Here is a 16398-nt window from a genome sequence, read left to right as displayed (position 1 = left end):
GATGGACGCATTCTGATGATCACCGCAGGAGAATCTAACCCGGAGTCGTCGACGTGTAGCGGTACGTTTTCGAAATAGTAATTACTTTTAAAATTAATTTATATTCATATAAGATTAAAATTTGGGGTTAACACTTAAAAGTAATTATAACAACTCACATGTTGAATTAGGTCACAGTATTCAAGAGAACTAAAAGATCCCTTAGAGAAGCTATTGTGGCTTACCATATACATCAGGGTTGTGCACAACTAAGATGTTGCAGACTTAGAGTGAGTGACTCCGCTTAGGTCCCCATTCCTTAATTAGTTGAGGATTTGAGGCAGAGTTACTCAGTCGACTGCCTGGTTCATCTTAAATATTCATAACTTGTATGTGGCAGGCGATTGTAGTGGTACCAAGGAGGATTATGATATAAAGTATCCCCATCGGTTATTAGAGCACTTTCGTTTGTATGTGTGCGCACATAACGGTACGATACATAGGAGTGTTAACATCAAAGAGGAAACAAGAAACACGGGAACATTTACAAAGAGTACATTTTCGAACATACTAGGAGTACAGTATCGATAATACAAGGGATACATCGTCGTATAGCAGACGTTTCTTTCATTTGACCAAAACTTCATTCAGTAAAGAGTCTGTTGCTTTCATTCGTCATGAGTTGGCGTGGTCCTCACCATACTGAGTTCATATGTTTCTATCGCCTCGATCGGCAAGTTCTCGAAACTTTCGTCATTAGTATCGAAAGTCCGACCTAAACCTCAATTTTATCTTTCATATTCTAAAACCCCGAAATACTCGTGCGAAGAGTACTTTGTCCTCCGAAGCCTTATCGTCATATGTCCGCAGACCATCACGAAATACCACTTGTCCAGCAGACCAAGTTCGAGCACAGAGGCGATGGACGAATACAGCCCACCTATCACTATTCAGTGTATACGCGAGGGTTGTATATGATTATGATTACACAGATTTAGTATGTGTGTTTCCGCCCTATCTCATGTTCCTTGTTTGGTTGTGGACCTGGGGCAGAGTCGCACGTCCGAACGTCTTACTAATCCTAATCATATACGACTTGTATGCACGAGGTAATGATGGATGGACCAAGTACGAATCCCATCATGAACACCAGGGCAAGGTTGCCAGGTCTACGAGTAGGTATTCTGCTAATCAGAGGAGTGCAACCCCAGTAGTAATGCTAAGAAAGCTAATTTCAGGACGAAATTCCATCTAACGGGGGGATGATGTGACAACCCGGAAAAATTTTTGATTTTAAAGCTCAGTCAATCAACTCAAATGAGTGTCAAACTCATTAGTACTGAGTTCTAGCCTGGTTAAAGTTCATTCTAAGGAGTTTTGAGCCTAATACACTTAAGGATTAAGTGTTAGAAAGTACCTGATAGAACCACAGAGTAGCAAAGCAAACCTAAACCTCATCTAAATGAGTTCACGGCCACAAGACCATTAGTTTACGGCCGTAAACTCATGTGGCCGTAAACTCAAGGGTATATAGATGATACTTGGCCATTTTTCCCATTCTTTCCTTTCCTTGGCCGATTTTCCTTCAAATCCTCTCAAGTATCATCAAGTTTTCCTTCCAAGATCTTCACATAAGTAAGTATTCTTCCTAGATTTGTTGATACATCACTTAATCTAGTATCCTTCCATGATTTCATCCATAGAAATCACTCTTTTCTTAGATCTTCAAGTTACACCAAGAACACCAAGAACACACACTAGTGTTCTTGGCCAATATCAACCATTTCAAGCTTCTAGATCGTAAGTACACTCCCCTATACTTCATATCTAGTTATTATCCATGATTAGAGACTTGAAACATGCCTTTTCCCATGAAGATCATGAGTTTACGGTCCAAGATCCTCCTTGGTCGTAAACTCAATGTTGAAGCATGTATGGTCCATAAACCCTATAAGATGCAAGGCAAGTGACTCAGAACCCTTCCTTGATGATTGAAGGACCTTAAACATCACTCAAACCCATAATGACCATGAGTTTAGGGCCCTACTTTTCACCACAGGTTTCTCCACCTTGCCCTGGCGGCCATCAGTAATCCTTAAGGTGTCTAGTGTAGGTACCGTTAATGCCCCTCCTAACAACCTCAGACAATCAACCTTTTTATGGTCTGTCTGGTTGCAGTGAAAACAGATCAATGCACTCCAGGGGCAATCCCTACTCATATGACCAGTTTGACCACATATGTAACAACCCGAACCCACTGATCAAAATGTCCCACTGTGGGGCTTACCGCACTTGTCGCAACGGCTCCACCCTACTGGCCCCTAGTATGCGAATTAGAATTCTTGGGCCTCTTAACTTGGCGCGCTGTTGTCTATACTTGCTCCGTCGTGTGCTTCGTCTGAAGCTCCAGCTCAATCTCCTGCTCACGGGCCCTCTTAATCATATCATTCAGGGTCTTGTACCCCGAAAAGATCACAAACTCCCTGATCTCATCCCTCAACATGTCATGATATCTTGTCTTCTTCATCTCCTTATTCGCGACGTACAACGGAACCAATAGACCTCGAACAGAGCTTAGCAGTGATCTCCGTCACAGTCTAAGTAGTCTGGTGAAGATCCTGAAACTCCCTCGCCAGCTGTTGTACCTCGATCTCTGGTGCAAACTCCTCCTGGAATCTCCTAACAAACTCCTCCCAAGTCATGGCCAACACCTCCATATATCCCAAAGCTTGGGCAACCTCATTCCTCCAGTCATGTGCTCGGTCTCTCAGAAGGCGGGATGCAAACCCTACTTTTGCATTCTTCATGTCGGCAATCCAGTGGCGGCTAGCGATGGGGTCCTTAGCCCCAAAGAACTTTGGAGCTCCACAAGCCATGAATTCCTAAAAAGAGGGATTACTTGCTCCTAACTGTCATGTAACGATCTCTGCATGAAGGGCCCTGAGTCGCTCATCCATCAGCTCCATAATCCCCTCCTTGATAGTACTGAAAATCATAGGGGTGGCCTCCATGATACCGCGGGTAATCTCTGATGTGATAAACTCACGCAACTGTACATCCGTTAGTTCTGGTCCAGAGCCAGAACCCAATCCAGAAGCTCCTCTTCGCGTGATCGCTATACCCAACTGAAATACAAACATGCAAACGATCATCACACTCATAATGGAACTTCCATTCCACAGGCTCCTTAGGATTTCCAATATAATCCTTGTCTCAAGTACAGCTCTTGTGCTTTCAGTAGTACGGGCCCAATACTACCTTCATACCTATTTGTACTTTCCTCAAGGACCATCCTGAATCCTTTAAGTCACCACACTAAATTCATATACACTATCCCTATGCTAAACATCAGACATATCCTACTACGTCATTTCCTAAACTCTCCTGGGAATTCTCAACTCAACTGCGGTGCAACACAAGGAATCTCAACCAATATTGTGGGTTGCCTTATGCATGCAAGTTGTATACAAATGGTATCACATAGACTGTCGAATACTGATTCTACCCTAAGTCCACAACCAAACAAGGAACATGAAATAAGGCTAAATCGACCATTCTAGGGCTCTATGAACGTAATCATATAAGACTTTTAAAGCATACACTTAGAAATTAAATGAGCTGATATCAATTACAAGTAGCACATAGCATCAAATTCTCCTACGCTATAAGGCATTACACAAATCAGGCAATTCTATCATACAATTCCTGAATGTATCCCTAGCCCTACTCTAGAATGCAATTCATATATTTGGCATACCAACTCGTAACATCCCAAAAACAGTGATAAAATTTTCATTTTCAAATTCATCAATCCCATATAACATATGTCTCGAAAGCATCCAAGATACAAACTATCTGAAACATCAGAGTAAAAGAAATCATAATCACAAAAACATAAAGGGGGGGGGGATGTTGTGTCATCACTAGGGCTGTAAACGAACCAAACGGGGCTTGTTCATGTTCGTTCGTTTAAGTTAGCCGAACAAATAAACAAACACGAACGGATAAACGAACGAGTTTCCTTGTTCGTGTTCGTTCGTTTAATAAATTACATTGTTCATGTTCGTTCGATTATGTTTGTGAACATGCTAAATGAACATAAATGAACAAAGATAAAAAAAACATAATTGAAGATATATGAACATAAATGAACATATAATACACTAATGTAATCAAACACAATTAAGCATATGTGAATATAAAATGAACTTATATGAACGAATGTAAACGAAAAACATAAACGAATGTTCACGAACATAATTGAACGAACGAGACCATTGTTCATGTTCGTTTGTTTAACTAAACGAACGATAATTTGTGTTCATGTTCATTCGTTTATTAAATAAACGAACATAAACGAACTTCCCACCGAACGGTTCACGAACAGTTCGTTGAACGTTCAATTCGTTTACAGCCCTAGCCATCACGTCGGGCCCTTCCCTTTTATACAGGAAGTACTTGAAACCATAAACAAAACTTTAAGCACAAAGCTTAGTGTGCTTCCCCAAAATACCACATACAACATACACATAAATATAATATCATGTGTCTGTGTCGGGTCCGTATCAACCCCATGTAATAGCAAGTAGTTGTGTTGGGTCCATATCAACCCAGAGTCCATAATGACTCTGAGCCCAGTTTGGCTCCATTCATATATCATACAATCATATCAGTAATAGTCATATAGTCACTTACATCCTACACATACGAATCCATGGGTCGGGATTGGTGCCTTCGACCCACTAGTGTGGTGAGAAGAATCGCCTCACATAAAAATGCTCTACTGCTACTGCTCTCGGCGACAGAGTACCGTTGTTATGCACCACCTAATCAGTCTAACCAAATAAACCTTAAGCTCTTCCTCCATAACAGGTTCTTGACCAAAATTCAACTCAAGTAAAAGGTCAATGGTCAAAGTCAAATGCCATGTCGTGGCCACCTATGACCACGATGTGGCCCTCCAGTAACAGCCATTCATGATTTTCCCCACCGCCACGGCGTGGTGACCTGAGCCACACTGTGGGCATTAGGTTTTCCGCATCTTAATGGATTAAGCTGTTTTCTTCGATCCCAAAGGCTCCAAGTTTCAGATATGGTCCGAAAAAAACGTTTAGAAGGATAAAGTTTCCAATTTTACCTAATAAGACCATCCACAAGGTCAAAATTTCAAGCCCTAGATTCAAAGGAGCTAAATATGACATGCCTTTCCCTATTAAGCATTTATACTAAAAAAAATCTATAAATCCTTTACTCCCTAACAGATTCTAATACCTAATCCAACATAAAAGTTGGTGATTTATACACATGCATATCCAACGTATGTCTTGAAGCCATAATGAGCCAAAAAGAGGGGTTTTCCATAGAAATCCCATGCATGGCTCAAAACCCATCAAGAAGCCAGATCCAAACCAATAATCATACACAAAAGTCCCATAGATTCATAAAGTTGCAAGCTTTATAAGATCACATCATTCCATCACACAAAACATGAAGTTTAAGGGACAAAACATAAGATCTAGCAATCTATTTTAATAAAAATCGAGTCTTGGACGCTTACAAAGGTTCAGAAGATTGCTAACACCAAGGATGAGGACTAAGTTGTTGAGTCTTAGCTCACTTCTTCTTCTTTCTCTCTTCCAAGGCTTGAAGAACACCAATAAAGGATCATAATGAGAGAGAGAGAGAGAGAGAGATTTAAGGTTTCATAGGTCTGATGCAGGCTGATGGATGTTGAGGATGAGTGTCACACCCCCGACCGAGGCGGCGGAATACGCTGGGCTGTGCGACTTAATTCATGGATCACAAGCAAATTGAATATACATCACAAGTTACAACAATAACAACATAGCAGTTACATTACACTTTAAGATTTGAATACAAGGTTCATAATAATAAATTCATAAAGTTGCCTTAACAGATAGGCCGGTTTAACAAAAACTAGATAAACTAGGTCGCCTGAAATCCATGACTAAACTTTTGACTGAGAGCTCGTTTGGTGATACCCTAAGAATACATGAAATTTTGAGGGTCAACACAAGGTTCGTGAGAGTTTACAAGTTTTCTGCTAACCGCAGTAATGATACTTTAAAAGACTAAAAAGTATTCTTTTTGTAGTTTGAACCATGTTTGAAAAAAAGAAATTGTAAGCAAATTCATACTTAAAATATTTGATAGACAGAGAAATCATAAGTAAATTCGTACTTAAAATGTTTGGTAATCAGTGAAACCATGAGTAAATCCATTCTCAAAATGTTTAGTATTCAGAGAAACCGTGAGTAAATCCATACTCAAAATGTTTGGTAATCGGAAAAACACCGTGAGTAAATCTATACTCAAATGTTTGGTGATCAGAGAACCGTAAGTAAATCCATACTCAAAATGTTTAGTAATCAGAGAAACTGTGAGTAAATCCATACGCAAAATGTTTGGTAATCAGAGAAACTGTGAGTAAATCCATACTGAAAATGTTTGGTACTTAGAGAACCGTGAGTAAATCCATACTCAAAATTGTTTGATAATCAGAGAAACGGGATCCGTGGTTTCTAGATTATGAGATCTAGTTAACGCTTATAGTGAGTCCTATAACCGAGCTATGTGACTGTACCTACTCCTACGACGCTTCATTGGAAGTCGTAAAACTGTTTCAGATTGTTATCACCCGTTTCGATTGATCGGTCGAGGTTGTAGCTAGCAACCACGGGTGGGGGTGTCAACCCGTATAGATCTATACATACGTATCTCAGCTCCGAAGATTAACGGTTATAGTGGTGTGGGTCTTCTAAGTGTTTGTTTTCACTTAGGGTAATGAATAATGTATCACTCATAAGGCCCTTAACTAGAGTTTGTCATGAAAAGCCGGTTATACTCGATAAGAAAATCCATAAAATTGTGTAATGCTCGTTCAAATAAGTGATAATCTCATGGTAGTGTACACAGTTCATGAATGATTTCAAGATAAGAGTTTGATAACTCGTATATGCATGTTTGATATGAACTTGAAATACTACAAAGGTGGTAAATTTTTATAACATAAGCTTTATAACATATTTTGTCATAAACTCATGATATTTTGTATGCAAACATCATTTGTCTCGACTAGTTGTATTATTTAAAAAAAAAAGTTGTAACATATTTACTTAAAACATAGTTATTACTAGTTTATTTGTAAATAAAATATTATTTAACGAAATAATATTTATAAACTAGTTATGAAATCGATAAGTGTTTATCAAGATCAATAAATATATATATAGCACATGTATTCTCCCCCAAAGCGCAAAAATATTAAAAAGGGGCCGTAAACACTCACCCTTCAGGCGTGAATAAGGCTCGAGAGTAAATTTGTCGTGAAAGTCGTTTCGTGACGTTTCATGCCCTTAAAACGAATCATCGGGTCTATTTATATTACCTAATAAAACAAAAAGGTAGTTTTGGTATTAATTATTAAGTATAGGGTGGTCTTTGATAAAGTAAATAAATTCTACGGAATTATTTTGGTAAAATTATTCAACGAGGGACTGTTCTTGTAATATATTTGCATGGCAGGGACTAAAAGTGCGCATTCTCAGCATAAGTTACGATTTCAGACTCATATTGTTAATATTTTTCGAAGAGAGGGACTGTTATTGTCATTTTACTTGGCAGTTTGACCTAAATGGTGAACTATTTTCAAGAAGGGGACTTATTTTGTAAAATTAACAAACCTAAGGGTTTCAATTGAATAAGTCAAAAACTTCTAGGGTTATATTTAATTAAAATGATTCAAGGTTGAACAGTTCCTCGTCGTTTATGTTACGTGACATTTGCAGGCAACTCGAATCAGTGGAGTATGAGATCGGACGAACACGAGACCCCTTCGTTGGGTCTCTTGGCCTCAATTTCAGTCGTCCACAGTCTCGACATAGGAAGAAATAAGTGAGGGTGGCGGTGGCCTACCGGTGATAGCAGAATCGGCGGAGAATGGTGATGGTGACGGAGGTTGACGATGGTGGTGGACTGTGGCAACGTTTGGCGGCAGTAGGCGGCGATGGAAGCTCCGCTGCTCTCGTTTTTTTTGTTCTGACGGGTTCGACCAGAGGGAAGGAGGAGGAAAGGGTTGTGGGCGGTGGGTTGATCAATGATGGCAGGAGGGTAGACGGGTGGTGGCAGCGGTGATGTTCCAGTGTTCCCTGGTGGTTTTCCAGTGGCGTTTGGTGGTTGAAAAGGGTGGCAACCCTCTTGCTGTCTCGTCTCCCTTCCGTCCGGCAGCACACAGCGAGAGCAAGGAAAGGCAACAACTATCGAGAGGATGGAAAGGCAGTCGGTGGTCACCCCAGCAAAAACATCAACATCAGCATTCATTGGTGGTGTGTGTTCTTGGTAGTGAAAGGAGAAAACGAAAGCAGAAAACGTGAAGGGTGGGTGGTGATGTTTGAGTGGTGGATTTCTTGGATGTTCCAATAGTTGAAGCTATACCTTCGGTTATATGAAAATATTGAGTTATCGGGAGGGATAGTAAATGGCACAGAGCATCTTCACGTTAAATCATTTGAGTATAGCCTTCCTGATCAATGCAATAGTTCATTACTGCACTTTCTTGATCAAGAGTTAAGGGGTTTGACTTTCTAAAGTCTAAGATAGGTGAGAAAGAGAGAGATCGCATGACGGAGTGGGGGTTATGGCTGGCCTTTTTCTTATTCATTTATTTATTTATTTATATATTTATTTATTTAACCCCAAAAATGTATCAATTCATTAGGCATTTGAATGCTTTATAAACGAATTTCGTTTTGTATGTCCGGTTCATGTCGCTGGGTGTATTTTTTTTAAGGCGGCGAATGGTAGAATTTAATTCGAGGTTCTAAAAACCCGAACAGATAAATTTTTCGAGTTGTAGAACTCCGGGAATTTAGGTTTAAAGTTTTGCATCTAATTGGTCTAAAACGTCTGATTTTTCAGACTTTTACGAATATTTTTACTATAATATGTATTAAAATTCGTTCGGTCGAGATACGAAGAGGTTCGTGATGATCTGACCGTTTACATATTCAGCCCTAAATTCCGGGATGTCACATTACCTCCCCGTTAAAGGAATTTCGTCCCGAAATTATCTCGTTCCTACAACTAGTTCGTTCCACTAGTGGAGGTATCACCGTTGAACAGTTGTGGGTACTTGTGTTTCATTTGGTCTTCGCGTTCCCAACTAACTCCGGCCCTCTGCGAGAGTTCCATTGGACTTTTACTATAAGTGTGTGGCCTTTAACCTTTCCTTTATCTGAACGATCTTTTGCGTGATTTCCTGAGTGACCTCGAGGCCAATACATAAAGTATCCCCAACATGCTTTCTAGCCAGTTGGATATCTCTAACTTTTGCCCAGCATGGGGGAAAGCGACATTTGCATCCATACAAGGCCTTGAATATCTCTAACTTTTGCCCAGCATGGTGTGATAACTATTGTGGTATGAAAACTCGACTAGCGGTAAATGAATATCTTATGTCGTACCGAAGTCTATTGCACAAGCATGGATCATGACTTACAGAGTTTGTATCGTCTTTTCACTAAGTCCATCTATTTGAGGATGATATGCAGTACTCACATCGGGTTTGGTTCCTAGATATCTCTGCAACGTTTGCCAAAACCTGAAAGCAAATCTGCTATCTCGGTCCTGAGATAATAGATGTTGGTACTCCGTACAGTCTGACTATATACTTGATGTAGGCCTTAGTGAGTTTCTCCATCTTGTCAGTTTCTTTAATGGCTAGTAAATGAGCAGACTTTGTTATACGGTCAACCACTACCAAGGTGGTGTCATAACCGCTTGAAGTCTTCAACAACTTAGTTATGAAGTCCATGACTATCCATTCCCATTTCCATTCTGGATCTGATGGTTGTCATAGTAGTTCTGATGACTTCTAGTACTCTTCTTTGGCTATGGCACAAGTCAAGCATTTACCGACATACGTGGCAATCTCTGCCTTCATGTTGGGCCACCAATAGTGCCGCTTAAGATCGAGGTACATCTTGTTTGATCTGGGATGCATCGAATATCTCGACTTATAAGTTTCGTTTACAAACTAGGTTCCTGACTTTACCAACCCTCGGGGTCCAAATTCGGTTCATCAAATATTGCGTTCTGTCTTTCTTGGTTTTCGGACTGTTTTTCCATTCACCGCAGGTTCTCTCACACGATGTTTTCGGGTTCGAGGGCTTCCAGTTGGACGGCTCGAATTTGGGTGGTGAGACTAGAGCGAATTGTTAGGGTTAGAGCCTTTACACGAAGTGGTTTTGTTCATTCCTTCCTGTTTAGAGCATCTGCTACAATATTTGCTTTACCAGGATGACGACGAATTTCACATTCATAACCATTTAGCAATTCTACCCACCTTCGTTGTCTCATGTTGTGCTCTTTCTGATCGAAGATGTGTTGGAGGCTTTTGTGATTGGCGGACATGACACACTTCGTTCCATATAGGTAGTGCCTCCAAATCTTTAAGGCAAACACTACAGCTCCCAATTCCAAGTTACGGGTAGCGTAGTTTGTCTCGTTTGGCTTAAGTTCTCTTAATGTGTACACAATGATTTTATCCCTTTTCATCAGCATGCATCCTAATCCTTGGCGAGAGGCATCATAGAATACATCTAAGCCTTATGTTCCCTCTAGAGAAGGGCGGGATCGGTGCACGGTACGATGATTGTTTCAATCTCTGGAAGGCAGACTCTTAACTGTCTCCCCAATCGGATTTCTTGTCGTTCTGGGTAGAGCAGTTGGAGGCTTGGCTATTTTAGAGAAATTCTTGATGAATCTCTGGTAATAGCCCATAAGCATTAATAATTAGCATACTTCGGTTGATGTCATTGGTTCTTTCCAATCCGTATTTGCTTCGATCTTTGCAGGGTTGTCATGAATCCTTCGTTATTGACCACATGATCGAGGAAATGCATCTCATTGATCCCAAATTCGCATTCTGAGAACCTTGCATATAGTTTCTCCTTCCTTGTTGTTCCAGAATCAAACGCAAGTGCTGACCATATTATTCCTTGGTTTGTGGGTATATTAGAATATCATCGATAAAGCCGATCACGAACTTGTACAAATGGGGTTTGCACACTCGGTTCATAAGATTCATGAATATTATCGGTGCATGGGTCAACCCAAAGGGCATAACCAGGAACTTATAGTGGTTGTATCGAGTTATGAATTACGTCTTTGAAATGTCTTGCTCTTGAACTCTAAGTTGATGATAATCGGATCTTAGGTCGGTCATAGAGTAGTAATAGGGTCCTTGCAGCTGGTCGAACAGGTCATCGATCTTCGGGAGTGGGCATTGTTTTTTTTTAATGGTGATTTTGTTCGACTCTCGATAGTCAATGCATATCCTGAACGATCCATCCTTCTTTTTGATAAGCAACACCAGAGCTCCCCAGGTTCAGAAGCTTGGCCGGATAAAGCCTTTGTCAATTAGTTCTTGGAGTTGACTGGATAGTTCTTGCATTTTCGATGGTGCCAGGCGATAAAGAGATTTTGCCATTGGCGCTGCACCCGAGATTATGTCGATTCAGAATTCAAACTGCATGACTGGGGGTAGTCCAGGTAGATCCTTTGGGAATACAGTCGGGCAATCGCACACTTGCAGAATATCTTAGATTTTCTTACCCTTGTCTTGCTTCTCCATCATGTGGGCCAAGAAAGCGAGGCATCTTTTCCGTAAGCACTTTCTTGCCTTCATGCAAGAAATGACTCTTAGATTCTTCCCTGATTTATCTTCGTACATCACAAGGGCTCCATCGTTGGGTAGGGGTAGTCGGTCGACTTCCTCATATCATACAACTTTGGCTCGGAGAGGCGATAACCAATCCATTCCGATAATCTCATCGAAGCTTCCAATGGTCATGGGTATAAGGTTAACGGGAAAGACGTGGTTATTCAGGGTGAGAAGGCAATTGGTAAGTATTCCTAAGATGCCTTCTACTTGGTCGTTGCAGGATTTACGGTTTAGTATGTTTCTAAACTTATAGTCAATGAAGCTTCCATCGATGCTAGTATCAAATAGCACAGATGCATGAATTTCGATGGCAGGAAATGTACCAATAACAATTTTGTTATAAACGAGTACGTATGAGTCATATCGTATGATAGCATACTTGTTCCTGAAATCCTATAGATTTCCTATTGATAGAGAGAGCGGTCGATTTCCGAAATCCAACATGTTTCTAATTGTTAGAGAGAGAGAAAGAGAGTTGAAATCCTACCGAGTTCAAATGATAGAGTGAGAACTATTAATATTTACGACCTTTGAAACAACTTGATAGAATAAACGCTTGTATTTCGGTTACGTATTGTTACACCCAGTTTCCAAACATGAACGGGGTTAGAATTGGGAAAGCTTCGTCCACTGAGGGACATAGTAAGGATAAATGTCTGCATATAAATTATTTATTTTTTTCCATGATTCCTAACCTTAACCTTAGGGTACTATTCTCCCTATTATGATGTAGGTCAGTTAAACTCTATGCTCTAGTGTATAGATTTGGTGACCATGAGTAACAACCCTTCTTTGGTTGATTGATATGATGACATATTGTATGGTCAATGTCATTTCATCATGTTGTTCGTTCTTAAGTTCTCTGACTCTTTGGCCTAGAGTATGAGTGACATATTCTACTAAATTCATATTATCTATCGTGCATTCAATTTGTTGTCTTAATTCGAACTCTTTGTTCAATTGGGAGAAGCACAACTTTATTGATAAATTTGTCGATAAGTGGAACAGACTTGGGGAGTGATGACTTGTCATTCTTGTTCCTCGAGACTATTAGTTCTCTCTTAGAGTGTTCATGAATCATCACAACTCTTGTAACGGCGTTTGCTTCCTTTTGGTGGAAGTATCACATCGGGAATGAGGGGGAATCCTCTTCTTAGGGGTATCCGTGCGGAGCGTTCCACCTGAAATTGATCGATAGAGGTAGTACATAGGTGGCGTTTGAATGGTGGACTCTTCATTTGTTAGTCCTTCTCTTTCCATGTTTTCTTCAACTGGTTGTTTATCTTCAATCGTTCCCTTCTCTTCTTCAGATTCCTCCCCTTTAGTGGGTTCTATACATGGTTCATCTTCGAATTTTCATCTTTGGAAGATAGGGGAGATAGAAGTTTGGAGACTACCGAACGATCGACTGGAGACTATAGGTTTTTCTGCTACACAAGTAGAAGAGCTATTGGTTTTTTTTTTGTTCTTTTTCATATTTAGGTAAATTAGGAAAAAAAATTTGGATGTTATCCCAAACCTTTAAGTATTTTATGATTTTTAAGATGTATGTGTTGTCTGGGAGTTGATACAAGGATTTTAGGTATTAGATATATGTATCGAGTCTTGAGAACATCCTTCAATCTCTAAAACTCTCAACCATTGTAGTCTGTTAAACTCGTCGCTTAAGGTTGGTGGTTCACCAGCCCAACCATAAATAACATAGGCGCGTGTTCCTAGTTTATTTATGGTATGGCCTATGTACGATACTAACCTTAGTTGAGGCTTTTGACCTAAATGATTGAGTTGGTAGCTTTAGTTGAAGGCATGTCAGAATTTTTTTTTTATTAAGTGTTCTCGTCGTGGGTCAGAGTATATATATAACTCTTATATATTATTGTTGGTGAGGGTTGTAATATTATTAAATTGTATTTTGTACTTCAAGACTACCAACTACAGACGAGGGCCACACATGAAACACCGGGGGTAGGACCATTGTGTCAATTAAGCCGTTTTGAAATCCAGCAACCCTAGCGGCCCTTCAAACCAGTTGCCTCTCCCGTGAGCAGTCAAGAAGTAGTATATTTATTAATAATACTCTTTTTTAGGAGCATGTAGCTATAGTTGTATTTCCTCTTTCGAGGATACGAGTTCTCTATAGCCAATTTAGCTCTGATACCAATCTGTCACACCCCCGGCCGAGGCGGCGGAATACGCCGGGCTGTGCGACTTAATTCATGGATCACAAACAAATTGAATATACATCACAAGTTACAACAATAACAACATAGCAGTTACATTACACTTTAAGATTTGAATACAAAGTTCATAATAATAAATTCATAAAGTTGCCTTAACAGATAGGCCGATTTAACAAAAACTAGATAAACTAGGTCGCCTGAAATCCATGACTAATCTTCTGACTGAGAGCTCGTTTGGTGATACCCTAAGAATACATGAAATTTTGAGGGTCAACACAAGGTTGGTGAGAGTTTACAGGTTTTCTGCTAACCGCAGTAATGATACTTTAAAAGACTAAAAAGTATTCTTTTTGTAGTTTGAACCATGTTTGAAAAAAAGAAATTGTAAGCAAATTCATACTTAAAATATTTGATAGACAGAGAAATCATAAGTAAATCCGTACTTAAAATGTTTGGTAATCAGTGAAACCATGAGTAAATCCATTCTCAAAATGTTTAGTATTCAGAGAAACCGTGAGTAAATCCATACTCAAAATGTTTGGTAATCGGAAAAAAACAGTGAGTAAATCTATACTCAAATGTTTGGTGATCAGAGAACCGTAAGTAAATCCATACTCAAAATGTTTAGTAATCAGAGAAACTGTGAGTAAATCCATACGCAAAATGTTTGGTAATCAGAGAAACTGTGAGTAAATCCATACTGAAAATGTTTGGTACTTAGAGAACCGTGAGTAAATCCATACTCAAAATGTTTGATAATCAGAGAAACCGGATCCGTGGTTTCTAGATTATGAGATCTAGTTAACGCTTATAGTGAGTCCTATAACCGAGCTATGTGACTGTACCTACCCCTACGACGCTTCATTGGACGTCGTAAAACTGTTTTAGATATTTATCACCCGCTTCAATTAATCAGTCGAGGTTGTAGCTAGCAACCACGGGTGGGGGTGTCAACCCGTATAGATCTATACATACGTATCTCAGCTCCGAAGATTAACGGTTATAGTGGTGTGGGTCTTCTAAGTGTTTGTTTTCACTTAGGGTAATGAATAATGACTCACTCATAAGGCCCTTAACTAGAGTTTGTCATGAAAAGCCGGTTATACTCGATAAGAAAATCCATAAAATGGTCTAATGCTCGTTCAAATAAGTGATAATTTCATGGTAGTGTACACAGTACATGAATGATTTCAAGATAAGAGTTTGATAACTCGTATATGCATGTTTGATATGAACTTGAAATACTACAAAGGTGGTAACTTTTTATAACATAAGCTTTATAACATATTTTGTCATAAAATCATGATATTTTGTATGCAAACATCATTTGTCTCGACTAGTTGTATTATTTAAAAAAAAAAAGTTGTAACATATTTACTTAAAACATAGTTATTACTAGTTTATTTGTAAATAAAATATTATTTAACGAAATAATATTTATAAACTAGTTTTGAAATCGATAAGTGTTTATCAAGATCAATAAATATATATAACACATGTATTCTCCCCCAAAGCGCAAAAATATTAAAAAGGGACCGTAAACACTCACCATTGAAGCGTGAAAAAGGCTCGAGAGTGAATTTGTCGTGAAAGTCGTTTCGTGACGTTTCATGCCCTTAAAACGAATCACTGGGTCTATTTATATTACATAATAAACCAAAAAGGTAGTTTTGGTATTAATTATTAAGTATAGGATGGTCTTTGATAAAGTAAATAAATTCTACGGAATTATTTTGTTAAAATTATTCAACGAGGGACTGTTCTTGTAATATATTTGCATGGCAGGGACTAAGAGTGCGCATTCTCAGCATAAGTTACGATTTCAGACTCATATTGTTAATATTTTTCGAAGAGAGGGACTGTTATTGTCATTTTACTTGGCAGTTTGACCTAAATGGTGAACTATTTTCAAGAAGGGGACTTATTTTGTAAAATTAACAAACCTAAGGGTTTAAATTAAATAAGTCAAAAACTTCTAGGATTATATTTAATTAAAATGATTCAAGGTTGAACAGTTCCTCGTCGTTTAAGTTAAGTGACATTTGCAGGCGACCCCAATCAGTGGAGTATGAGATCGGACGAACACGAGACCCCTTTGTTGGGTCTCTTGGCCTCAAATTCAGTCGTCCACAGTCTCGACATAGGAAGAAATAAGTGAAGGTGGCGGTGGCTTACCGGTAATAGCAGAATCGGCGGAGAATGGTGATGGTGACGGAGGTTGACGATGGTGGTGGACTGTGGCAACGTTTGGCGGCAGTAGGCGGCGATGGAAGCTCCGCTGCTCTCATTTTTCTGTTCCGACGGGTTCGACCAGAGGGAAGGAGGATGAAAGGGTTGTGGGTGGTGGGTTGATCAATGATGGCAGGAGGGTAGACGGGTGGTGGCAGCGGTGATGTTCCAGTGTTCCCTGGTGGTTTTCCAGTGGCGTTTGGTGGTTGAAGAGGGAGGCAACCCTCTTGCTGTCTCGTCTCCCTCCCGTCCGGCAGCACACAGCGA

The sequence above is a fragment of the Lactuca virosa genome, chromosome 2 (genome assembly GCF_052849685.1).
Source record: "Lactuca virosa cultivar CGN04683 chromosome 2, Lactuca_virosa_CGN04683_v6, whole genome shotgun sequence".
Classification (NCBI taxonomy): Eukaryota; Viridiplantae; Streptophyta; class Magnoliopsida; order Asterales; family Asteraceae; genus Lactuca; species Lactuca virosa.
This window is presented reverse-complemented; position numbering follows the sequence as displayed.